Below are 26,731 nucleotides of genomic sequence, written 5' to 3'. Positions count from 1 at the left end.
CAGGTTTAATATGCATAGACAGTGCATATTAAACCAAACCAGTCTCCATTTTTCCCAAGCAAACCCAGTGTCACAGCAGCCACAGTGCTTTGTGTCCCCTCTGGGAGCAGAGAGAGACATTCATTCAGTATAAACCAACTTTAGAGAGACAAGGACCATCAGTTTTTGACAATGGCAGACCTCCCATCATCCTGCATTGAAATCTCACTGGCAGGTTGAGCTTCCCAGAGCAGTGACCTGGCAATGACAGCCCCATGTACAAGGGGGCTCAGGCTGCTGCTCCTTCAAGGCCTCACTGTCACCATCCCAAAAAGAACACCGGAGAAATCCAGATATCTGGTTTTACAAGATAATTAGCACTATCTTTTCAGACTGAGACTGGAGAGGTAGAAAAGCTATCCAGGTGAGTCCTGACCTTCTGTATCAAAGAACTGAAAAGTGTTTTCTGAGTAACCAGACCATTTCACTGATAACAAGCTATTGACTTCTATTGATTCTAGTTATGCAGACATGAATTTCACTCCCAGACCAAAATAAATAAATAAATAAATAAAGGTCTCCCAATTATTTCTCATAAGCAACCTGCAGTAGGTATTGAATAGTGAATTCCTGGATTGCATAAAGGCAAGTTAAAATATAACTTTTTCCCATGACTACTGGCACTCATTTCATATTACAGTAGGTAGACTATTATAACATAGAACACCACACATAAAGAAATTAGCTATTTTCTTGGCCTACAAGCTGGAGAAAAAGATAAGACAGAGCTTTGATTGCTCATAACCCAGATTTGTTTTCCATTTGAGTACGCTTTGGAATGTGAAGCTATAAGTAGAATCAACAGGTTTATACCATATCATGTCAGATAACAGAGAAGAGATGACAGAAGGGATCTATCAACAGCACAGATAATTTCTAAAACAAAACAAGCTTCTACATTATAACAATCTTTTTGCTTTTTTCCTACATTGTTTATTTGATAGCATGGCAATTTGCATGTTATTTCAGGTGTGAACTCTCCGCTACAAGCACCTAAATTCAGCTCTGCAAACAGTTTCCTCCCTGGTTGCTTGGTAACAGGATGAGTATGAAGCTCAGCAAAATATGAGTTGTCCAGGGGTCACAACAATGGCATACTGTGACAGGCATGGAAAGATATAATCATCAGTCAAAATGACAGGAAAAACAAGCATAAACAAGCTCTTTCCAGCTACATTTATATCAACAATTCAGATAAAAACATGCCCCCATGAAACTAGGACATATTTACAAGCAACTGAGGCCCAATCCTGTGGTAGCTAGGAAGTCTACTAGATCGGTGCTCCTGACATTTTATTTCCAGAAGCTAGATGTTGCTGGAACATCGTTACTCCCAGGACCAAGGCATGTTATAAGACTTCACAGTGCTTCATACCAGCACAATAAATGAGTTAAAAACGACAAACTCACTAAAGAGAAGCTGCAATTCTAACTGGAACAGTCATAAGTTAATAACAACTTGGCATGCCGTCTGGCTCCTGAAGGCTTTTTTATGACATTCTTGTGTCCTAATGTAACCCAACAAGAAACCTCTACTTCTCCACTCACAAGAGTAGACTCTAGCTTTTACAATACTGCTTGTGTCTGGTGATGACAAAAGGGGATTAGGTGTTGGAACAGCACATGTTGGACCTCAGTGTGCTGTACTGTAAGGCCTTTCAGATGTCCAGCTTAAATCTGCAATGTCTGTTCCAGGTTAGCATATGTTACTGTGCCAAACTCCAGGACGGCCTGGGCTCCAGGGGATGCTGCCACAGGGCTCTCTTCCTCCCAACAGGGCTTCGAAGGGAGACACCCTCTCCACCCAGGTAGGTACTAAACTGCAACTAGAGACAGAGGTGGGATCTCCAAACCACTGCCTTAACACAGCAGGTTATCAAATCAGTAAACATAATTCTCAGTGGCAGCAGAGTTAGGCCAGTGAGATTCATGGGAAAATGAAAATAACAATGCCTGTCTATGCAGAACAGTCCTCAGGATACACAACAGTTCCTGATTAGCTTTTGTCACTGCTTTGCATTGACAAGTTTGCATATTTTCTTTGAGTAAATGTCAGATCCTCACTGTTCATGCAAGATGCCAGAGGCCAATTACTTACTACTGTTTATATAGTTTGTTGGCTCCACACAGGTTCATTGAACAAGTGATCCTGCAGAAAGACCTTTGAAGTATAAATGAATATAAATTAAATATAAAGCCATTTTGTTCCCCTTTCACATTTCTTGGAAACTTTTTCTGGGTGGCTGCTTTGCTAGACAAAGATTTAACAGCTGGAACATGCTGCCTGCCATAGGAACTGAAGCACACCAGGAAAAGGAGAGATGGGAGATGACCTCCCTACCAATGAAACTCTACCACTGTAAAATCATCACGTGCAGAAGTAATCTTCCCCATCATTTGAAGCAGCTCTCCATGACAAAGGGGCAAGCTCAGATGACATTGTACTAGACCCCTAGCAGCAGACTGGGGCTGGAGCATGCCTGCAAAGAGCCTGCAAGAAGATATGTAATTCAGCTCACTGCCATCTGCTGTGACTTGTAAGCAAGCAGGAAAGACTTGGTGCAGAAATTCTTAGCCTTGAATCCTAGCAGACAGAAGCAGGTCAGTAGAATAAAAAAATGAGCATTTTTAGAACTATATCTTCACAGTTTTCTGCCACATTTCAAATATTTTCTGACCTTGGATATTTGCCCAGCTTTTCTGCAACCCTAATTTGCAGAGTTCTAATAGTTTTATTGTTGTTGATTTTTCAGCCATGAAAATATAAGTATCAAACTACTTGCTATGTTCTGATCAAGAAAAAAATCCTGTGTTTCAGCAAACATAAAATGGCTTCAGCAGAGATTGTCACTGGTGGCTATAGCCCCCATTATTCATATAAAACACAGTGTTGCCGCTGATCATTATTCCTAATAGCAGTAATCCTCACTAAATGGGTTTATTAAAGAGTCCTCAGCATCACTGTGGGCTGTTAATGATCTGCTAGTAACAGCCCATTCTGCTGTGCTTACTGCTTACTTAACTCACACCTATTTCTGCTGCCCCCCCCCCCCCCCCTCCTATTAATCATCCACTGAAAGCATTTTTCATATTCCCTCCTGCAGCACAGCTAGAGAAAGCTTTCTGGTAGAAATCCTGAGTCTGCTCATTCTGGATCTTCTGCACAAAATATGTTTATAGTTGTAAAATCAGCAGCTCCGTGTAAAATCAGCAGCTCCATGAACCCCTGCCCAGAAATAACCGTCCTGATTCAGAAACAACCGCAGTGACCCCTCCCAGCTGTGCTGAGGGGGGACAGCATCCTGCCTGCCTTCCCTCACAGAGGCTCTCCCCTCCCAGATACACCACAGCCCATCACAGCACCCTGCCTCCCTAGCTCCCCAGAGGGGGGTCCCTTTGGACCACACCAGGCTGCTGCTTGAGGCACCTCCATAGCCTGCTGTGGGACTGAGACAGTGTGGCCGGGGGGAGCAGGGTGAGGATGCGTGCTGATATATAAAGGGTCTGATGCATGTACCCTGCTGCATACTGAGACCCTGCTGGGAAAAGACCTTAGCATAAAAATGGGCTCAGGCACATGGAAATAATCTTATCTTCTCAAGTCCACATAAAACCCCAGAGTCCCACCCACGATGTATAACATAGTACAGTTCACTGTTTATTTTCCTTCATTTCATCTTCATCTGACTTTTCTATTTTGCAAAACGTATCAATCATCCCAGCCGGTCAGACTGGCAATGTGCTTGGACCTCCTCATATGGCAAAACAAGTTTGAAAGTCCCAATTTTGTAATCCTTGGCTTTCATCTTGTTTCCCTCTTGCAGCAGTATATAGGCTTGGTAGGTATACAATCTGTTTTAACTGATAAAGGGAAAAAAAATCATCTAAAACCAACTCAGAATAGACCTTCTCTTCAGTATTGCAGAAGAGCTAGCTCTGAAAGGGATACTATCTTTTTAGACAAGTAACAGTAAAAAGAGATATCATTTAACCTATCCTGGGTGTCAACTCAACTGCCAGTTTCAATTTACTACCCTGCAACTGTTCAGCATGTATCTTACTTTGTCCTTAAGTACAATTGTTATTCAGAAGCTTGGAAAACAGATTAAATCAATGCTGGAGAACATCTGGGGAAGTGAATTGGCTATGAACAACTTCGACAGAGATCCCCAGGTACAAGAGCTGTTTTTGCCTTGTCTAGCTGTTTCTGGTGTTCTTGGACTTGTTTGGTTATGGACTTGTGCCATCATCTTGTTAGTTCTCTAGGTCAAAAGTAATGGAGAGAAAGGAGATTTCAAGATGTGTCTGGAATACATAAAATTCTCTTTTAGTCAATCAAATTACAATATAAATAGATACATCATCATCCCCAGGTAGTTGGCTGTTCAAGAATACAGCTTTTCTTCCAATAACAACAGATATAAAAAATATATTGAAAAAGCCATCAACTTCTACAAGGGACTCTGAAAGAATAATGTGCATGAAATAGAAATATATACATTTAAAAGTCAAGACCCCAGACCAAAACTGAAGTCTCTGAACATTCCCCTGAAACATGGAATTTGGAGTTTGATCTCAATCCAAATATCACAGCATCTATGCTGTATTAAATAGTTAAGTTGTAACTGACTCTACGTTCCAAGGCATTTTAGGGTTATGTTAAACTCGCATTATAAAAACAGGCAGAAAATTTAGTTCCCTCTCTTCCCCAGCATTTTCATTTGTGCTGGAAGCTGTCAGTTTGAAACACGGTTGTATTTTAAAACTTTCAACAAAATCCCAGCACAGAGACAGTATGGAAATAAAATAAAAATATATCCACAGCCGTTTAGAGAAGGCTGCATTGTGCTCAGCTCAAAAGGATGGCTTTTACCTTTCACAAATACACATTTTAGTCACGAATAAGGTATATGCTTTTAATCTGCTTAAGATAAGCAAAGCAGTAATTTGAAACATGGATAAGAACCATCCGGCGCATATTAATAAGTCAGATTCCCATAAGCAGGGATATTAAGAATTTTGGGGGGATCTATCATAAGAAAGAGCAAATGATGCTTTAGGCTATCACACATCCACTCACTGTCATTATTGAGCAAGAGCAGTGACATTCCATAAAATAAAGCTATAGTTTCATTTATGGGCTTCTCAGTCAATAGCTCCAACTTGCTTCATTAGCACCAGACCTTGAGGCCACAGAAAAAGCCACTTACCCAGCAAAGTAAAGTTTTACTCAGTATTAAAAAAGATGACTAAATACTTTTGACTAATTTTGGTAAATCCCCAAATTGCACAGCGTTCTGATGCTTTGTTTGTTTGTTTTTGTTTGTTTGTTTGTTTTTTGTTGTTGTTTTGTTAAAAGGTGTTAATATCCTGTGGCATTAGAAGTGCCAGGTTTTGTTTTCTTGAGGGGAGTAAGGAATACTATAGGGGTGACAAGGTTTTGCAGGCTCTTAGGGAAGTACTGCCTGCATTATTTTAGAAAGACTCATCTGTGGTTTCACATGGTGCTCTGAAAGGCTCCATTGACATGAACTTTCAGAGTATAGTCATGTTTATCTAGTTATTTGTCCTTTTTGTTGGTCTTTCCATAAGTGGTTTTGCTTTTATACCTCTCACTATGAAGGGAAGCCTGTTTTTAACTCAGTAATGCTGGTGATAAGTTGCTGACGCATGGAAGGAAAGCTGGGCATTGATGAGAGTCTCTCTCCAGACCACCCTCAGTATTTAAAAGCCGTGCTGTGCTGCACACACCCTCAGTACTGTTTTCTATAACCACACAACCACCTGGTCTCCTTTAAGAGGAAGGCTGTGGACTTCCCTTTAATTCTCTGCTCTTCTTACATGATCTTCAGCAAGTCAAAAGTTTATGCCCAAGAAAAATTTCCATCCTCATGATGACTTTAAGAGCCAAGCATGCCATTTAAAAAGGATAGCTATGCATGCAATAGTAAATGACTTTATATACTGAGAGAAACAGTGGGAAGCAATAGATGAACTAGCATCTTGATATTTCAGACAGTGTTGCTTAGTCCATTACACAGGTTTATTGCCAATCTTTATGGGGCTTACAGAGATCTCACCACTAATGTAACAACCATCATTAAGCCAAGGCTTATGCAGTAAGTAGTTAAAGTGGAAGATATTTCTTGTAGCAAATACAGCAGTTACAATCCATGTTAGAATTTCTGCTTTACTGTGATGCCAGCAGCAAAGCTAGAATGCACTTACATGTTTAGAAAATTTCTTCTGGGCAAATGACAGCAGGAGAAACTGCATCACAGCTCTTGACTTTGCTTTCCTTTATTGCATATTATCTTGTGCCATGTTCATCACCCCAGATTTCACAGGCAGGATGGCTAGAGCACTAGCCCAGGACTCAAGGTCTGAGTTCAAAGCTATGGCCTCTCAGAGACTCGTTCTGTGGCCTCAGGCTGCTCTTCACTGTAAGCTGTAGATGGCTAGACCCCATTACCTCTGTTTCAAAAAGAAAACACCATCACATACCTGGATGTTTTGAAAATATTAGTAGATACAGAGAGATAGAAGTGGATTTTGTATGCCACTGCCATATAATCTGGGACTTCAATGCCCTTGTGCAGATTTATGGTGTTTCACTGTACAGTTTGATGACATATGAAGCCTATCCACTCCTCCAGGCCAGGGGCCACAAGACCTGCAGTGAGGCAGCTGCACAGTTTTTAGTCTCTGAAAGTCCTGTTGGTCTGTGAAGAGGCGTTGAGGAAAATGAATGTTTGTAAATAAAAGAAGTGACTAAAACTGCTCCAGACAGTTGCTATAGGAGATAGCAGGTGGTGAACCTACTCAGAGGCCCCAAGAAACATTAATATTTAAAAGGTCTTACATTTCACCAACCTCAGATAAATGTGCAGCACTGTCTGTTGCCTTAAGGGAGTGTGAGGCATAGAAATCAGAATGAATGAATTAGAAAAGGGCCTTCTCTTCTTCATAAAAAAAATGGTTTTCTTATGGCACATCCCCAGACCTGTTTTCCATTGTCCCCATCTCATCAATATACCAGGCTGACACAGCCTACCAGGCTCCTGGAAACCTTCCCCACCACCAGCATTTGTCCAGGTCACAGCAAGACAGATAAATTCAGGTAAGTTCTCCAGAACATTAAAAAATAGATAGATAAATATATAAATAAATAAATGAAGCAAGCCTCAAATCCGTCAGGGCTGCTTGTGTTGCATGACGCTAGCACGATAATTTTGGGAGTTTGCTGTCATCTTGTCACAGCAGTTTCAGTGGTGACACAGTTTCACAGACTGCTGCTTTCACAGGACTATGTATCTGTAGCCATCACCATGTTTTGCAGTTTGAGCATGTGCCAACCAATTCTTTGTCCCGTTCTGGGCATTGCTTATACCCAGAGAGTGTGATCCTGCTCTGTGAAACCCACATAAGCTCTACTGTCAAGACAAGCTTTGGCAATTAAAAAAATAAAATTAAATTTAAAAAAAAAATCAAGTTTGCCTTTTTACCAATTAGCATTGCTATCTTTAGAAATAAATACACATCTCCACCCAGTTTGGGTAAAAGCTCATACAATGGTATTTTAATATTAAATCTTCCAGTATTCTAGGTTTACATACTGGTCTTTTGTCTTTTTTGGCAGGAAAAGAAAAGATACATCGTGGTTCGGCTTTTCTTTTCTTTTCTCTTTTTTTTTTTTTTTGCCTTTACTGTTGGAGCTAGTCAGGTGCTGCATTGATGGGAATAATGTTTATTAACCTGCCACTCAAAAAGACGTTGAAATATTAATTATGAAGTTTTGTTCAGTGTATTATGAATCACCGTGTTTAAAAATCAGACTTGCTGCACAAGTATGTCATTCTAGAGAGACACTCAGCATTTAAGATTAAACAGCTTTTTTAGAAAAAATATATCTTCCTCAGGAAAAGCACTAGTAAGTTTCAGTGTTTCCTATTTTAAAGGTTTTAAATCTTATTCAGCAGTAGAAAATGGCATTTTTATAATATGGAAAATTATTTTCTTTTTTATTATTAGAACAATTAGTTCTAGTTATGCTTGCACTTATGTCTTACACAAGAGTATGCCATAAATTGTATGGTATTTTGTATGATATACGAACACTGTAAAATAAAAATAAAATAAAAAAAAAAACTGTGGCATGAGCTTGAAATGACATCAGCAATTATGAGAATACTACTGATGAGCTAAGCAGTGGTTTGAGAAAACTATATTTGTACCAGGTTCTATACCCTTTTAACTGCTAAGTCACTGTCTTAAAGAACACAAGAAAATGCTGTCTGTAAAATTAACTAACATTTTTTCTAGAATGCAAATTCCTGTAATCTTATAATTATATGATGCTAATTTCTGATTGGCCACCAGTGCTTAATAATCACCAGGACTTTTTTCCTTTTTTTTTTTTTTTTAATAACTTCAGTTCAAGCAGGATTTATTCTGATGCATTTAAACACTTGGACATGGCACTACATTTCTCTAAGAGATTCTCTAAGACATTTTAAAGTTACGTCAAAACTATCCTGACCTATAGTCTGTACAGAAAAAACATCCTGTCACAAAACCAGTCTAATCTTAATTCAGTCTATAGATAGAGGCTATGTTCCTGTCTCCCTGAAGATCATATCTGTCCAAGAGTGTAAACATACAGCTTTTGTCCTTGTAGATAAATACATAAGTAGGCTAAAATATTGCTCATCATAGAACCATAGAATGGCTTGGGTTGGAAGGGATCTTAAAGATCATCCAGCTCCAACACCCCCCTGCCATGGGCAGGGACACCTCCCACCAGACCAGGTTTCTCAAAGCCCCGTCCAGCCTGGCCTTGAACACCTCCAGGGATGGGGCATCCACAGCTTCTCTGGGCATCCTGGCAGTGCAATCTAGCACGTGAGGGGAAAAAAGAAAAAAAAAAAAAAAAAGAGAGAGATCTTGAGCATAGATTTCAATGTGCATTCACTGTGAGAATTCTGTTAGAAGTCTGAAAGGTTGGGTGAAGCCATCAGAGGCCTCTCAGATATGAGCATAGTTGGTCTGTTATGACTGCAATTTTTATTGCAGTTACAGCTGCACATTGCATATACAGGTGGGACTCAGCTGCCCAGGATAAATGTGAAACCATATTTTCAGCTGATATTTACCTTGATTTCAACTGTGAATTGCTGGAGTTCAGCCCAATAGACATAGGTAGATTCCATTCAGGGCAGGGCAGGGATTCAATCTGCTGCACAAGATTATCACCTTGGGGAAAGACTGAAAAGAGAGGAAGGAGCCAGAAACTCCAGAGAAAAGGAGCAGCTGCAGAAGCCACAGGCCTTTCTGCTTCAGGTCTCTTCTTGTCAGATTTTGGCTTCTCAGTCAAGTCTGATCTTCAAGCACCCCCAGGGTTAGGCAGCATCCTTTGCTAGGTGAATGCCAGTCACTTTACCAGGGGTAATTCTGAATCTTCAGAATCAACTCAAAAGTTCTCCAGTCCAGAGCATGCTATGGATTATGCCAAAAACACACACATACACACACAAAGAGTGCCTGCAATAGCCTGGGAGGACACAGTCATTACCTTATGCCTAGTGTCATAGTTGCAAGAATTCACGTTCGGATAGAAGACTGACTAAATCACCATCTGAGGGGATGAATTAAAGCTACCCTTCCCTCTTCTGCCCTGAGAAGCTTCAGCCAATTGCCCAAGACATGTACGAGTTATGGCCAGCTAATCTGCACATGCCCAGCTTCAATCAGCAGTAAAATATACCAGTACTTGTACAGACCACCATGAGGGTACCTGGGAAGGCACTGGGGAGGTGTAATGGGGTGGCAGAGAGTAACATCAAGGCCATGGAAAGAAGCTGAGGTGATACAAAGAGAAGGTGAGTAGCATTTATGTCATACACAGCATAAATCCTTTGAGAAATCAGGCTTCATTTGTTTCAAGGATTATGGTATGACCTGTTGAATTATGCTGCACACATAAGCATAGACAGTGGGAAGGGACTCATAATACATACATGCTTTGTGGTACACTGATGCAATAGAAACACATTTAAATTTGTGCCATATTAAAAAGAAGTGACACTATGAATACTGATCAAAGCACAAAATCATGCCATCCTATGGAAATAGTGTTGGTCTAGACAGTCTGAGCAGACTCAGCTCATTAAAGAAGACACCACCCTCAGCCAAGAATTTAATGAGGACTTTCACAACACTCAGGCAAACATCCTAACTGGAACATATAAATGTCTGCATTGATAGTGAACAGTGCTCTGTTCTCTGCAACTGGAAGTGGATTTTATCTTGAAAATTAGCAAGAACTCAGGGTCTCTGGAGCATGATTTTTTGTTAAATTTTTCTACCGGACTGTGAGCTCCCAATCACTGTACTTTTGTTGACTAGAGAAGACATAAATTGAACACCAAGTGAGCAGAACCACTGACCTCAATCAAAGTAGAAGTCAGCCAGTTATTTTTTATCAAAGTTTGCTTATTCAGAAGCCAACCATTAAAGCAGACAAGCATCAGCAGCCTACTGTTGTCCCCCAACAGACTGCTAAGAAATTGAGGATCTCCACCAAGGATACAGTACACAATGTCATGTCATTTGCAAACAAAGTTTACACATGGTCTGGATGTAGATCAGAGTCCATTATTTCAGCAACCTTATCCTAGAGAGATTTGAGAAGAGCTTTAGTATATAAAAGAGTTAAAAGTTTGGCACCTCATCCATATCATCTAACACTGCCAAACTTTCATATGTCACTTAAGACTTAAAGGACTACTCCCTCTTCCCCCTCCCTTAAGGTGCCTTTAAATAACTTATTCAAGAGAACTTTATATTTTTCTATTTCAAGCTGTTTAATTTGAGGAGTATGTAACCAGTGTCAAAAAATATCAGGCAAACAATGGTTAATAAGATAAAATTTTATGAAATTCCAAATGTTAGTATAGCTCTACTAAAACTAACCTCTGTGAAGCTTGCTGCTTCTTCTTGGCATATTGACACAATTCAAAATATTATTGTTTCCTGAAATCTGGACATACTTTTATCTATATAATTTTCACCTTTTCTGTAGTAAAACAGTGGACCTGGCAACTTTGGAAAAGCTCTTTCTGAATACAAATTTTGCATCCAACTTCAATTTTCAAAGGAGAGCCATCATCCCAACCAGGTTTACCTGACAATGATCTGGCTTGATAGTTCAATGTTTCAAACAAAGCAGATGGTTGTGTGTTTTTTGCCCCCTTCCCTTCCCTTCCCTTCCCTTCCCTTCCCTTCCCTTCCCTTCCCTTCCCTTCCCTTCCCTTCCCTTCCCTTCCCTTCCCTTCCCTTCCCTTCCCTTCCCTTCCCTTCCCTTCCCTTCCCTTCCCTTCCCTTCCCTTCCCTTCCCTTCCCTTCCCTTCCCTTCCCTTCCCTTCCCTTCCCTTCCCTTCCCTTCCCTTCCCTTCCCTTCCCTTCCCTTCCCTTCCCTTCCCTTCCCTTCCCTTCCCTTTCCCTTCCCCTTTCCTCTCCTTTCCCTTTTCCTCTCCTCTCCTTTCCCTTTTCCTCTCCTTTCCCTTTTCCTCTCCTCTCCTTTCCCTTTTCCTCTCCTTTCCTTTTCCTTTCCTCTCCCTTTCCTTTTCCTCTCCTCTCTTTTCCCTTTTCCTCTCCTTTCCTTTTCCTCTCCTCTCCTTTCCCTTTTCCTTTCCTTTTCCTCTCCTCTCCCTTTCGTTTTCCTCTCCTCTCCTCTCCCTTTTCCTCTCCGCTCCTCTCCCTCTCCCTCTCCCTCTCCCTCTCCCTCTCCCTTCCTCTCCCTCTCCTGGAATACCCATGCCTTTAGTCAAATCCTAAATTATATTCAGCAACAACGTAGAGCTGTCCTGTAGCATTATGGAAACATACTGTTAAAAATCCAAGCATTCTTCATTAAAGAAAACCTTTATACTTTTGCATTCTGCAACCAGCTCTTCATTTGTCACTGTGGGCAATGGCTTTTGAGAATATTTTTTATTCATGATTACACATTCAACGACCAAGTTGTTTCTTGCCTGCTCACTATAAACAACAACCTGTAATAACACAAATAATAGAATTAAGTCATAGCACAGTCTACAGAGGCAAAATACAACCTAATACACATAGGTAGGCCAAATGACAGAGCTGAGTACCTGGCTTATACCCCAAATAATGTAATGCAAGTATCATGGAAAGTGAGAGGAGAAATATCTTATTCCACTGTTCACAATGACCAAGTCCAATTTTCTCTATTGCATAGAAGGATCTCTTTCCATAGCCAAATTTCTGATTCTGAGAACTGTTTCTAGCACCTTGTCCATTGGGTCTAATGTGAATAGGATTAAAGAATTAAAAGGACTGGTTAAGAGCATGAAAAGGAGTAGGTATTCTCTTGCTTATACTATAAACTCAACACGGTGAAATCTAGCTGATCTGAGTTATTGTTGGCAGCTAAAAGCAGCAGTAAATGTGAAAGCTGTTCAGTGATATGTGGATCTGCCTAGCACTTGAAAAACATGGATTCACAATGTTACACCACTGTGAATGACCCTGGGCAAATCACTTACTCTTTGACCCTAGTGTTCTTACCTGCTACATGAGAAAAATAAGCATTGTGCTACCCTACTGAAACATAAAAACAGGCTGATTGGGAATTTTATGTCTATTTAAGAGACTTTTCCCTATGAAATCTTTAATAGTTAAGGTGCCAATAGAGACCCAGAAAAGCAAGATGAAATATATCCCTATATAATACAAACATAATTCAGTTAAAAGTATAAGCTATGCAAGACAGCATCCCAGTAAAGCCAAGACAACCTGAACTATGTACAAAGGCCATTTGAGCTCCAACAAGTTGTTCTGGTCTCTCTCTTACAGACATCCTTCCCAGGATGAAGAATTCTGGGAGGTGTCACTCAGATTGCCTTTGGCTGACACCAAGTTGAGCTGGGCTCTACAAGAGTATGTAAACAGATTAGGGAAATTAAGATGGCTTGCAATTTACATGTGTGCTGTTCTGTAAACATTCCCTATAAAACCATCCCACCCATCATTTTACTGATGGATGTATTTCTTTGTCCTAACCAGCAATTTCATGCACATCACATTTTTGGCATCTTCCTTCCTGAGACAGACTGACCCTCTGCTGCCTGTGTCTCATCTCTGCATCGCAGGGAGACATGCCAGCCTCTGGCTTCCAACACTGTCAGGCTGTGTCAGCCAATAAAACTTCATAAACTAAAGAGTGGTTTTCTCAGCTGGAAATAGTTGTATTGATAAACTACAGCTTTTAAACTTAGAAACAAATACACGCAGGAGCCAATGTCATTCAGAGTGTATTCCTGGTATTCTCTGACTTGCAAGCTGAGAAGATTTCTAATGGTTCAAAATATACAAAAATGCATCTACACTGCAGTCCAGCTAAGCCCCTGAACTAAGAAATATTCCAATCCATCTGTTCACTTCTTTCTCACACAGTGAACAAAATAAAGCATAGCATGGCACTCCTGAGAAAAGCAACTTTCCCTACAGCAACAAGATTTGTCTTCATTTTCAAAGTTTTGTCATGGTGGTCTGTCTGTTTAGAACTAGCAGCTTCTTGATAGACAACTTGTGGCAAATCAGTTTCCCTTAGCTCAAACCAAATATTAGGGGAATATGTATTTTTAGTCTCTTAAACCAATATGAAGGTTGCATATTCCATGATATTTAGCATTGTGGCCATTTACCCCTAGTAAATAACTTCCTAAACTATGGCGTATTTGAGTTTAGACTAAAACAAGATCACAGCCTGCTTTACTCAAGAGTTTGTTTTTGTTTTGTTTTGTTTTTTCCAGCCTGTTGAGTATTTTCTTTTTCTTTTGCAAAATAAATTTTAAACCTAATAAGACTAAGCTCATAGAAAGACTCTATCTCATTAAAACATTTGAGACTACTACACTAATTTTCCTCAGACTTGGATTTTCTCAATTAAAGCTCAATGAAACACTGTCAGCCAGCTGCCTGCTCTGCAAGATCATGAACCAGTTGCACAGAGGCTGCTACAAAGTGAAGAAAGCTTTCAATAAAACTCTGCAATGCATAGCATCAGTAGGCGAGTAATCCCTCAGCTGGACCAGCTGAGAGCAAGATTTGTAAGCTGTACACCCAGCGGTATTGTTTGTTTGTACTGCAGTAACACTTAGAAGTACCAGCTAGGGAATAGGAGCTGTTTTTCTAAATGCTGTATTTTCTCATGCATGAGGAAGAGAGGTAGGTCTTTTAAGAAACAGCAGGAATTTATAGCCACACATCTTAATGTAGAAGAAACTAGAAGCAGAGATCCATAAATAAGAAGATTCTCACACCTCTTCTAAGTTGTCTATGTAGTTGCCTAACATCAAAAGCAATTGCAGAATTAAAACTGAAACAGAATGACAATATACCACTAATTAGAAGGTTCCTTTTCCCAAGTAAGTTATTTTACTCAGAAAATCCCAATAGACTCTTTCAGTTTCCTCCTCCTCTCTCTAGCGTAACATACTACCATCAGCATACACATCATAGGTCCCACTTTGTTCACTGACTGTCATCAGAGGGCTGAACTGTAGCTTGTCAACATCTGTTGCAACCAGCACTGAAGCCTACTACCAAAAGGCTAAATGAGAATGTGATGGTCAGATTTATGATGCCGTTTGGTTAAGGTTCCTCTTGATTCACAGCTTATAAATGACTACAATCAACGCAGGAAGTGAATGCTAATTGCACAACTACTAGGAAAATGCTACAATACAAGTTGAGAATAGGACACCACAGGGAACATGTACGATAAAATGAGTTTTTTTTTCAAATCCAATGACTCTAAATATTTAACATTACAGGGTAAAAAAAAAAAAAAAAAAAAAAACTAAGGACGCCTCATAGCACACCTTGATTTATGCTTGACTTAATGAGATAGCCTCATTATCCAGATGCTTTTCATAATAAATTTCCAGCGAGTGAATTGAATTTGTCAAGATCTGGAACCCTGTTAACATAGAAATCCAAACTCTACCAAATTCATCCCTTCCACAGAACTCGAGGTTTTATTTCAGAAGTACACCATGTAGCTGTAATTTTGTGCCTCCCTTTTGTATTTTCATGATTTTCACCTACATAGCTGCCAATTCCACAATTAGTATGATTCTTACTGTCCTACTGATACACATATGAGGCATCAGACTGCAGGCTGAAAATAAAGGGCAGAGCAAGCCAGCCCATTTACTGACAAATAGACATAAAAGGAGCTGCGCAGTGCTGTGTTAAAACTTCTTAGATGAGAGCCACTTTGTAGCCCAGAGAAAGGTTCATAAACATCCTAAACCACTGCCCACCAATGCATTTCCCATAACCCACCTTATTACTTCTCACATTCAGCAAGCTTTAGAAGTTAGGTCCATATAATTAATCCCATTTAAAGACCAGTCTAGTCAATTAATGAAACTAGGCTTCATGGGAACACCTCTGACTAAGGCAGGATTACAGCCCTGGGTTCCCCACTCCTCTATGTTGAGTCACACAACAGTTCTTCTACCCATACCCTGTAAGGTTTCTGTTGGGCAAGGACAGAGTTCCAGAAATGAGTCAGGCATCTGCCAGTGAGTACATTTAACATAAACGTGAATCAAAAAACAAACCAAACAACAACAACCACAACAAAAACAGGTTGGTCATTGGAATGAACAGAACCAAAGCTTTGGGTGCTTGATTTGGAGATCTTTAAAAAAATTAAAAATAACATAACATAAGATACGCTGTCTCAAAATCTGAGCATTTTAAATACTTTCAAGGTTTAGGAACACAAATCATCAAAAGCTTTAAAAAACAGGACTCGTGAAAATTCATAGACTTTTATATGTCAGGTTGACAAGGGCTGCCTGTGCTTGTAATTAGCTTTCCACTTCAACTTTCCTTGGGCCTTGTTTGTTTTACCTGAATCAAAGCAATGCTTGAATTCAAGCCATTCATCTTTTTTTTATACATTTGTCCCCACACTTCAATATCATAACTGACACTTAAGTTTAGTTCTAAGCATATGCTGTTGCATAGAATGTCAAGCTAAAGAAATAGTGTATTAATACACAGTTTGGATGGTTTGATATGAAAACTGGATAGTATGACGCAAACATGATGATCTAATTATACAAGATTTCCTTTGCATTTTGCAGGGAAAAGAAAAAAAAAAAAAAGACTTCAGTAATGTATTTCATTTAACATTTAATTTAACTGTATCTTGTCACGTTTTGGTCTGAATATTTGTTCTATATGATGTTTAAGCTGTATAGAAATTATGTATTAAAAAGAAAAGAAATCTTAACAGTTTGTTAGCCAATATTCAAGATAAATTAAACCTCTTTTCACTTTCAGCACTAAGCTTATCAGATCACTACTGGCTAAACACTTGCAATACGGAGGGCCTCCGGCTACAAAGCAAAGTGTTTCCTGAAGTGATTAATGTCAGCCCGAGAGGAGAGAAAACAGTGTAACACTTAGAATTAGAATAGAAAATAACAAAATGAAACTCAGTTAGTTGCACTAATGCCAATGATGATGTATTTATGAGATACCCTGAAGACATCAATAGCATGTCATACTACAAAACAAAACAAACAAAAAAAAAACTAGACACACAAAAAGCTAACCATTTGTACCAAGATGATAGGCAGATTATATCAATTTATTCTTGTGCTGCTCTTTTAGACAAAAAATACATTAAGGATCACATTGAAATTAATGATTCAAATGTATCTGTTGTACATGTAGTAAAGTCCAGAGAGCTATAACCAAGAATGAACACCCTACATAAAGACTGTAGTAACTTCATAAAGGCTTGTGTGATCCCTTCTTTTCCTTCCTTGAGGACCTCAAAAAGAAAACCAATACTTGTTTTTATTGAAAATAAATAGGGTTCTTCTACTGAAACTCCTTGACCAGCAGATCCCTTCTGACTCCTGGTTCATTAGTCAGCTCACACTGTGATCCAAATCATGGCAGAACATCCCACTGTATTCCAGCAAGAATCGTGTAATTATGTCATTATAAAATACTGCTCAGTAAAAAGGCAGTTGCTCTGGATTCTTAAGACAATTCACCAGCTTTGCTGGAGACTTCAGAGAAGTTCCTTCAGGGCTGTATTTCTGTTTCTTATATTTAAACTCCATCTTGACTCCTCTCAGTGAAGCCTATCTTTTGGGAGCCAAGTCTGGAGACCTTTTCATATGTTGTTGGTTACCATGTACTACAACAAATCCCAAATGTTGCCTGAAGTCTTGCAGTAGCAAATGTTAATCCTCCATAGCCACAACTGACATACTTTGCAAAACAGATCCAGGGCTCCTGACTGTCTCTAAAACAAGACATTGTAATGCATCAGAAAAAGAAAGTAATTTTAACTATATTTACTGATGTTAACTTCCAAAGTAACATCATCAAGAAGCTACGTTAGCAATTTAGTGTGCACAAGACACATGTCAGAAACAAATCTCCTGATAGTCCACACCAACGGTATTTTGATTTGCACTTCAGGTGGTCTCATGGCATGAGAACTGGATCCCTTTTGATGAAACTAAACTAGAGGCTACACTCTGAGAGCATACCTAGTACTCTTTAAGCAAAAATGGGCTTTCAGCTCACAGGACCAGAGTGGATCTTCTCAGAAGTGTAATATAAACAGACAAATAGTTGATAAATGGATAGATAGTAGATACATAGACAGATAATACAAAATGCACATAGTGTAGATGCTGCTCTTCAGCACCAGTTATTTCAGTACACTCTATGCAATTCATCACGACACTTACTAAAATAGTCATTAGAAGAGACCCTATATGCACACTTTAAAATATTTGAAAAAGTTATTCAGCTATATTTACTACTTAAATAAGAGGAAGAGTAGGATTTTTGACAAAGTTAACATTCTATACAGAAGAAGGCTTCAGCCACATACAAGGGCCTCACCAGAACCAATCAATTCATCTCTTGGAGAGTTAAGACATACATCAAGCATCTGGTAAGAGAGCTCAGGCACCTATACACAAGTTCAGCCTCTACAAAGTCCCATGGTTATTCGACATCTTTAGTCACCTTACCTCAATTTTTCTCCACACAGCCACCAGCAACCATGTCCACGGATGCAAATCTCTGGCTGAGAACTTCAATGCTAACATCTGAAATAACTAAAACACAACTAAAATCAGAGCTGGACCCTCTTCTTTTGCTCAGCATCTCTGTTTGTCATTCTGCACTCATTGGGATTCTCAAATAGGTATTAGAGCATACTGAGATGCCGAACCACCTGTCACCCCCACTTTCTTTCTCCTCCCTTCTCTCATCCTGCTTTTGTCCACTAGTTTCCACTTCCTTGGCACTTTGTTAGAGTCCCTCCCGAGTTGATTCACATTGCTAACCCAGTGGAGAACTCTTTACTTTTTTTCTTTCTGGAGTGCGTGAGGGATGACTAAGTTAATGTTCTACAGGATGAGTGCACTAAACTGACTCTCAGGGACAAAAATAAAACAAGAACAGAAAGTATGTAGCCATGAGGGAGACAAAGAGGAAGAAAGTCTTCCTCCTTCCAGACACAAGTAGCTCTCACATTGAGTCACCTGTAACACTCAGCTTGAGTTACATCAATATCTCACAGTACCAACAGGCAAGGTAGAGCAAACAAGATTCTTTCTCTCCATGACTACATTGTCACAGAAAGGCCCTGGTAAGTCACAAGTTGCCTCCACTTCTCAACCAATACCTGTTCCTCCCAGCAGAAGCCATTTCAATTAGCCCTCAGCTGAGCAGCATTCCCACCTCAATTATGTGCTTTCACTAACTCTTCCCTGTCCAGCACCAGTTTTGTATGCACTGTTCAGATGCTACAATCCTTCTGTCATCTACACTTTATAATCATTCCCCTATGACACCACAGGGACCAAACCTACATACTCCATTTAATGGATTAATTGACATTACAAAGTACAGGAGCTGAAGCAATTACCAGTAGGATATTTCTAGTACTAAGGAATCTTCACACACAGAGTGGTGAGACAATTGCTGTCAAGTCAGCAGAGGATTTTTTGTGTTTCCTCCAATTACAAAATTAATATTTTGTTGTATTTCTTCCAATTTGAAATATTAAGAAAATAGAATGATGAACTTATTATCAGCTCTGATGATCATTTTGCAGCAGCTTTTGTACAATTCACTTGGCTTGTTAACACTGGAAATACTTATCAATATAAGCTGAATTTGAATACAGACAGATGCAGTCTCCTCCTGGACAGTCCAATTCTCATATGAACATCTTTCTTCTCATTTAAGTTTGTGTAATTTTGGAAATATAACATCCTTCCAGTAATATCAATAATGGTTAGAATTAGGGAAAGTATTCCTTAAACCCTTATGACTACATTAATTTAACAACCAAAGTGTGATTAGTAAGCCGCACGCAAAGTGCATGCAAAGCCTAAGCTGACCTGGCAACTTTCTCCTCTGGTACCATTCTGGAGGGGGAACAGTGCAGCAGAACCCCACATCATCTTCTCAACACACTCTTCGGATGCATCCAGCCCCACAGCTCCCATATGCAATAGCCCTGTGGACAGTCTCAAGGTCAGAGTGAACCCATGATCTGACCCCACATGTCCATGTTGCCATTACAGATAGTTCTTGACTGACTAGGATGCCCTGCATACCAGGAACTATACAGGTTTGTCATAAACTGACAGAACAAGGAAAAAAAAAAAAAATCAAACCTGCAAGAGGAAAACAAAGACGGAGACACAGAGAGATGAAGCTGTAAACTGTGTACTGAGCAGTTCTACAGGGTTCTGCTTGAATGTGCACAATTTCTTTTGCTTGTTTCAAAGCTTTTCCAACTCTTGGCTCTTGGTTTGGACACAAATTTCACATTACCTACACATTTTGAAGTAGAAACCCTAGGTGAACATGCCTGAACCCTAAAGAAAATTAGACTAATAAGGCTGTTATTTTTTTTCCTATTCAAAATCAACAGCACTTTGAAATCACATAAGCCTTTTGTGCAGAGGTACCTCAGTATCCTGGTTAATTTAATACTATTGTGAATTGTGAATGTACAATTTTTACTTTTTTATTACTCACCCTTTTACTTTTTTATTTACTCACCCTAATTGGGTGAGTAAATAAAATTTTACAAAATTTCCTTGGGTATGAAGCACTGCCAGTAGCAACACCCTGGAATACTGTGCAGCGTTCAGCTATCTCTGTTTGAAAGGGACATTGGAAAACTGAAGAAGAAGCTGGAAAGAATCACAAATCTGTTTAAAAAATACAGCTGTGAAAGGTTCTGATACAGTCTGAGCAGTGCTGGATGCTAAAGCACTTTTTAGCTGGTTGGATAAAGCACTGCAAGAAACAATAGCTAAAAGGTGAAGCCAGATACTCTTAAAGAAGATAAGTCTAAAAAAGGTGGGCTGTTAACTTCAACAAGCTATCGGAGGACAAGTAGATCCTCCTCTCTCTCTGCTTTTAAGTCAAGCCCAGAAGCCTTTCTGAAGAAAAGAAGAGTGGAAGACATTCACCTCAGCCAAATGCCAGTGTGCAAGTAAAATGTAGTGGCCTGAGTAACACTCGGGGTTAGTTTAGAAATCCAGAGATCTGTCCCAGACTCTGCAGGACTATGACTGACACCAGCTAAATTAGAACTAGGATCAGGCTGCGTAAGTTCATTAACTTAGTGAAAAGAGACCTAATGAATAAGTAACTCCGCAAACACCCAGCACAATGATTTCTATTTGCACGCTCAAAGGACCCTCACTCCAGCTGCTTGTCAGGCAGCCGAAGCCTGTCATTCACCCCTTTGTACATCTACCCATTGTTCAAAAACCCTTTTCTTCTGCGGAGCAACCCCTGATTTTGTTCTTATGGAGAAACCTTTAAGAGCTGCGAGAGAGAAAGGGAACCTTTAGCTCAAAACAAAGGGGGATAGAGCTTCTGCCAGCAGGAGGCTAACAAGCAAATGACAATTTCTATCTCCAGGGTCTGAGCACAATCTCTCCAGGCAGTGTCAAGACCTGTGTCAGCTCGCTGCCCTGCCAGGCTTCCACAATGCCTCGGGATGCCTGTTTGGGAGAACAAAACCCTCCATCCCTTGGGAAATTGGCCCAGCCAGCTCCCAGGCCCAGCGCTGCCTCACACAGGGCCTGCGGCATGGTGCCCCCCGCACCGCTGGGCCCAGATAAAGCCAAGCTGCTGCTGCATGCGAGCACCGATAACAGCAGAAGCAGAGACATGGGGGCTCCATCGACCATTCCGTGTCCTGCAATAACAGTCACTATATTGTAAAATACCGTGAAATAATCTGTGCCAGATGAAAACATGAGTCGAATTTGTGCGGCGCATAACAAGCCCTGAGAAGAAAGGCCAGGGGGCTGGATGACTGTGCTGAGGCAGGTCACTTAGCACTGGGAAACTGAGCCAGCTGCAGGGGGTTCTTTCACTAAGCTTTTTAGGCAAGAGCTTTATGTTAACTGGGAAAAGAGGGGAGAAATCACTTCTCTGCAAAGCATCTCCGTTATAACTACCTCAGTAAAGGGCAGAAGGGTTCTTCTCCAGCTGTAAACAGATATAGATTAAAAAACAATAAAAACAAACAAACAAACACCTAGTTCAATCACAAGGTGGAAGAACTGCACAGGAAGCACTTCTTACACACACACGTGCCCTATGGATGCATCACAGGAGAAAAAAAGATCATACAGAAATGAATACACTGTACTTGATATAGCATGCCAGGACCTGGTTCATTAGCACAGGGAAAGGTCACAGTGCCTGTGACTCAGCACCCATGGCATTCAGCACTCTTTCTGAGAAACCATAACTCAGAGTCATTCCGAGTTGTCTTCTTCCAGACTTTTTCTGATGACATATAAATTTTTTTCTGCCTGCTCCCTTTAATTTTTCAAATTCTTAGACAACCACACTTGTAACTACAGAGAATTGTTCTAGAATGAGTAATGAAGTGAGACCGTTTCACTGACTATATAAATGTTGTTCTAGATGAAGCTTGAGTTCTGTGATAATACACTGTTGGGAAATCATCTCCTGTGAGTAATGTTACTGGCTTCAAGGGAAGCATGAATTTTGCACAACTCATGTGAGAATGAGTCTCCTGTTAACTGCCAAGAGGATTGCAGGCTTTTATATTCAGACCTCAAACAGAGGGAAAAAGAGACATCAAGAGATGCTATGGTCAGATTCATCAAAGTGAACCAAGCAAGAGTTTCTCCTTTACATGTTCTAACAACTGTACTCTTTATTTCCAAATGGTCTTTCAAGACATTCTTCACAATTGCTTTGATACAAATAATTTCCTTTCTGCTTCTGCAAGACAGCAAGTAAAATAATAGCCTTTTTTTTGTGTGATAAGAGCATCTAAAAGGGTAAAAACTATTCTTTTTAGTGAAACTGACCTCTTAATGAGTAAAAACAAAAAGATCACTTATTGTAAGTGATCCTCTGCCAACAGCCCCCATGCCTGTTACCAATTTCAAACACTTTATGTTCCCCCTCCAGAAAGGCTTTGTACTGTTTCCCACTCATTAGAAGATGGCTATTGTAAATAGCACTTCCAACATTAATATTAAATACAGAAAGAAATACGTTCAAACCAGGTTATGGCTGTAAGGCAAACTGACAAAAGCCAGGAAATTCGTAAGTTAAATTCAGTCCCTGGCTCAGGCTGTTGTGAAAACAAACACGGTGGAGTTAGCAAGGTGCCCAGGGTCAGTGCAAAGTGCTCGTTTCCTGGCTTTTGTCAGCCGGTGTCAAAACATCAGACTTACCTAAACACCAGATTTGCTGGTTTTAGAAATGGCCTTGCACTCGGAGACGAGGGAAAGAAGCAGGAGCCCTCTGCTCACTGCTGGTGCCAACTAGCTGCTGGGAAGCTCTTCTCTCACCCCAGTCAGCTGTGTCCCCATGGTGGGGCTGGAGGCTCCGCGGCGAGGTCGTGTGATGCTGGGCACAGGGAGGCTGGGCCTTCACCTCATGAGCATCACAAGCATTTTTGGGTGGGTCTATACGCTAGTTTTTAAGGATGATGCTATGTCCTTGCCAGAATGGCCATGGGACAAGAGGCTTGACAAGGTGGAAGGGGTGCTGCGGCTGGCCTCAGCACACAGCCTCACACTCTCCTTTCACTTCGATTTGTAGATGGCAGAGGGAAGAAGACGTGCTTGTTTTTCCCTAGGAGGGACTTGGGCACATGCCATTCCTCACACTCAGGTGCTGTCCTTCCCTCAGCAGCATCCCCCAGGCAAGCGGCACCCGCATAACCCCAGGGACACACCAGCAGCTCACGGAGAGAAATGAAGTAAATAGAGAAAAATGTTCATTTCTTTCTAATAATAAAATCATTCTGATGAATGCTAACTTTACAGTCAGTATTGTAGTTACAGTTTTCCACTAGGAAAAAAAGAATTTGGGGAGGGAGAGAAGGTATCTGTCTCTTGACGAAGAAGGTGGCAGTTAATCCCTGTGTTGCCTGTGGGAGGGGAAGAAAAATAGCTAGGCCTAGATCCTTTTCTTTTAAACAATGCATTGGGAAAATGTAGCAACATCTTTACTAGTGTACTATTCAAATAGCTTCAAACCTCTGGCATTAAAAATGCACTGTATGTAGTAGTATTTATACTGATGCCTGGCAGTTTAAATTAAATTGAAGAGAGGTTGAACTGAGCTGCAAGAAGGCTGTCAGTGCAGCTTTTTGGCCCAGTTCAGCTAACACACACCTTTTTCTAAACCAGTGCAGATTTCACTCAGAATACCCTCAGGACACAATAAATATTTAATTGTATGACAAATATTTTATCTGCCTTAGGAGCTGACAGGAATACAGGGGGTCAGCTGAATGCAAGCTGAGAGAAAACAGGTGAGTCAATGCCATACTGAAATGTTAACTTATTATTCCATGACGCCCAGCCTTTGAAGGAATACATCTTTTATAACCTAAGAGAATAAGGAGGAGGCTGCTTATGGAATTACAGGTTCCTAGCCTCTAATTAGAAGGAGAGTAATTGCAGTGTCATTTATAGAGGTCTTAATAATTTATTTCATTTTCAGGACAGGTACATTTATGCTGTATAATTTTCACTCATACACATAAAAATTCAAAATATTTTTCCTTCCACTACACATTTCCCTCCACTTTAACCCTTTACTTTAAAGGTAGATTTTGGCACCCTTCATGCTGGGAAAAATAAATAACACAGAAATAGTAAGCTCTGAAAGTGATAGAATAGAAAGTCTGAGCTTCCCTGAAATTTTGCTTTTTTTTTTTTTTTTTTCCGTATATAACCCACAATTCTTTGAGGCTATACTAACTTGAGCTGACTTCTTCAGCTGTCACTTACCCATTTCATTGCTGTTTTTCAGCAAAATTCAATAAATAAATAAAACAATGACTCATTCAGAAAACCACTAAAACAGCATAACTGTTTACTTATGGCCTGGAGGCTTGAGGTTTTTTTTCACGTATTTTAGGTGAAAAAAAAGAAATTCCCCTCTACTTTAGGCCCAGAGTCTAAATTAGAGACAGTATCATCTAGACACATGGTACATCAAAGCTGAGACTTCAATTAATTCCAGAGTTATTTATTTAAATACAAGTTTCTCATTGGCAAACCACCACTGAAAGGCCTCAAGAGGAACATGGAGGCAACGAGGGGAATTCCATTATTCCCACCCTCCAACCTCCCCTCCTGGGCATAGGACCAACATCAAGAAAATAAAACAGTCACCAAATATAGCACAATGGGCTTTTTCCTTCTTAATTACCTTTAAAATTCCCAGCCAAAGAAAGAGACCCCACACAGACTTTCTATGCCACGTATTAGCACTGGTTCATCTGAGTGATGAACCTCCGAAAATAAAGCTTCTTAATGGAACTGCTGACACAGCAAAGAGCAGCCCCGTACAACGAAATGGTTTCAGACCAGCCGATTCACTCCATCATTTTGAGGGGAGGCGTTTTCCCTTTGAAAGCCTCCCTTTTGTATTGCTCACACTCCTACACGCTGCTCCCTGCCAGACTATTTGCTATTCTTTGGAGACTTCTGCAGCTTCCTACATCAGATGGAATTTACCTTCATGTAATTATTTGTTCTGGGAGCTTTGATCTCTACTTCCCTTGTAACTGCAATGTAGTCACACTTTGAACTACAAGAAAGTACCAATTTAAGGCTCTTGCAGCAAACATCATAATGGTTAATCCTAACAAAAAGGTGTTAATTGGTCTCCTGGTGATTCTAAGCCGCAGTCACAATAGGTTCTTATATTTGTTTACCACTGCTGTATTTCCTCCTTATCCCAGTAAAAGTGCATTAGACCTGATAACCTTTTAGGCAGGCTTCTCATTTTTCGGCTGATGTTACAATTTAAAGCAAAAATAAACATATATCCATACCGGTGGAACAATTCTGGCCTGACCTGTTGTGATTACAGACTTCAAGCTTCAAAACAAGCTGTTTGAGGCTATGTACTCATGGGTAAGAAGTAAAAATTTAGATGACTCCAAAACTCTTTCTGAAGCACAATAGAGCTTCTGTACTAGATGAAAGCTGTTTTTTCATATAATACATTCACTCAAACCTTTGGCCCCGACAGAGATTTCGTAGAGCTGGAGAGAAGCGTTATTCTGTTTCATTTTTGGATCTATCTCCTACTCAGCAGTCCAAGAAATTTATACTGAAAAAAATGCTTAAGCTCAAACTAATGAAAATTGCTCATCATTTTGGACTGTGCTGTTGAGTTTTCAAGAGCTTTTTATTGCTAAATTGGCTGGTGTTAAAATGCAGCCAGGATAGAAAACACCTGCCCAGCATAAAACCAAGCTATGGTCTCTACTCCTTCAGGCATGGCCATGTATTTTATTTGTCTGTATGGAACACAGTGTACTTTTAAGCACTCACTGTGCAAACACATTTATGGCATTACCCAATGGAAAATTAGGCTTGTTTGCTTTTTGTCTTACACAAATATAGTCCCTACTTTTAATATAAGTGCTGAATTCTGGTCACAGTCAAATATACTATATCCATCTTAAAAAAAAAAAAAAAAAAAAAAAAAAGGACAGAAAAGGAGAAATTATATATCTGAGTATTTGAGAAAAGACACTGGAACCAATTTTGTCAGGCCCTTGGGCTATCTCTCAGTGCGATGACAAAAGGACCAGACAGAGCTGTAATTTTGTTGCTCAGCTTACATATTCCTGGAGTGCAGAGGATCCAGCAGTTCAACAAAAGATTACTCACGAGATAAACATGAAAATGGTGCAGGACACCAAGGTCCCATCACACTCTTCTGACCTCCTAGGGACATTCAGCAGTCTCAATGAGCACGGAACTGCCAGCTCTCCCTCCCACTTTCCCGCTCAGACAATTAGAGCATTTTTGTTTACTTCTGTTAAGCCAGCCCTTCCCACTGACCAGTTCTCCTGAGAGGAGGTTTCCTGTTGTCCTGTTCCTGTGATTAGAGCACTTCAGAGTCATACACTTCAAAATCCTGTTGAAAATGCCAGGAGAACCCTGGCTGACTGAGGACAACTCTTGAACTTTGACTGAACTCCTGATTTCTCTGGGTGAACCCAGCAGTTAATTTACTGCAGCATGATCCTGTCAAGGTCCGTGCCTGCAAAGAGCACTCC

The 26,731-nt window shown here is 40.2% G+C and overlaps 2 long non-coding RNA genes across 5 annotated transcripts in view; both read right to left on the bottom strand.

The window, feature by feature from the left end:
• Positions 1–26,482, bottom strand: part of LOC308185753 — a 50,135-nt gene extending 23,653 nt beyond the window's left edge. For 3 of the 4 annotated variants that reach the window (XR_013943734.1, XR_013943735.1, XR_013943736.1), the window contains exon 1: positions 22,872–23,249. This is a non-coding gene — a long non-coding RNA (uncharacterized lncRNA). Of the gene's footprint in view, positions 1–22,871; positions 23,250–26,339 lie in introns of those variants that run through there. The other variant, XR_013943733.1, reaches the window with a different exon arrangement.
• On the bottom strand, positions 5,752–12,077 carry LOC308185754. The gene is made up of 3 exons (XR_013943739.1): positions 11,926–12,077; positions 9,192–10,711; positions 5,752–6,513 (listed from the first exon to the last, which is right to left on the bottom strand). It is a non-coding gene; the product is annotated as an uncharacterized lncRNA (long non-coding RNA).
• Positions 26,483–26,731: the final 249 nt, after the last annotated feature.

This window comes from Anser brachyrhynchus (assembly GCF_964034855.1).
Source record: "Anser brachyrhynchus genome assembly, chromosome: Z".
Taxonomy (NCBI): domain Eukaryota; kingdom Metazoa; phylum Chordata; class Aves; order Anseriformes; family Anatidae; genus Anser; species Anser brachyrhynchus.
The sequence above is the reverse complement of the archived record's forward strand: the minus strand, read 5'-3'. Positions and strand labels throughout refer to the sequence as shown.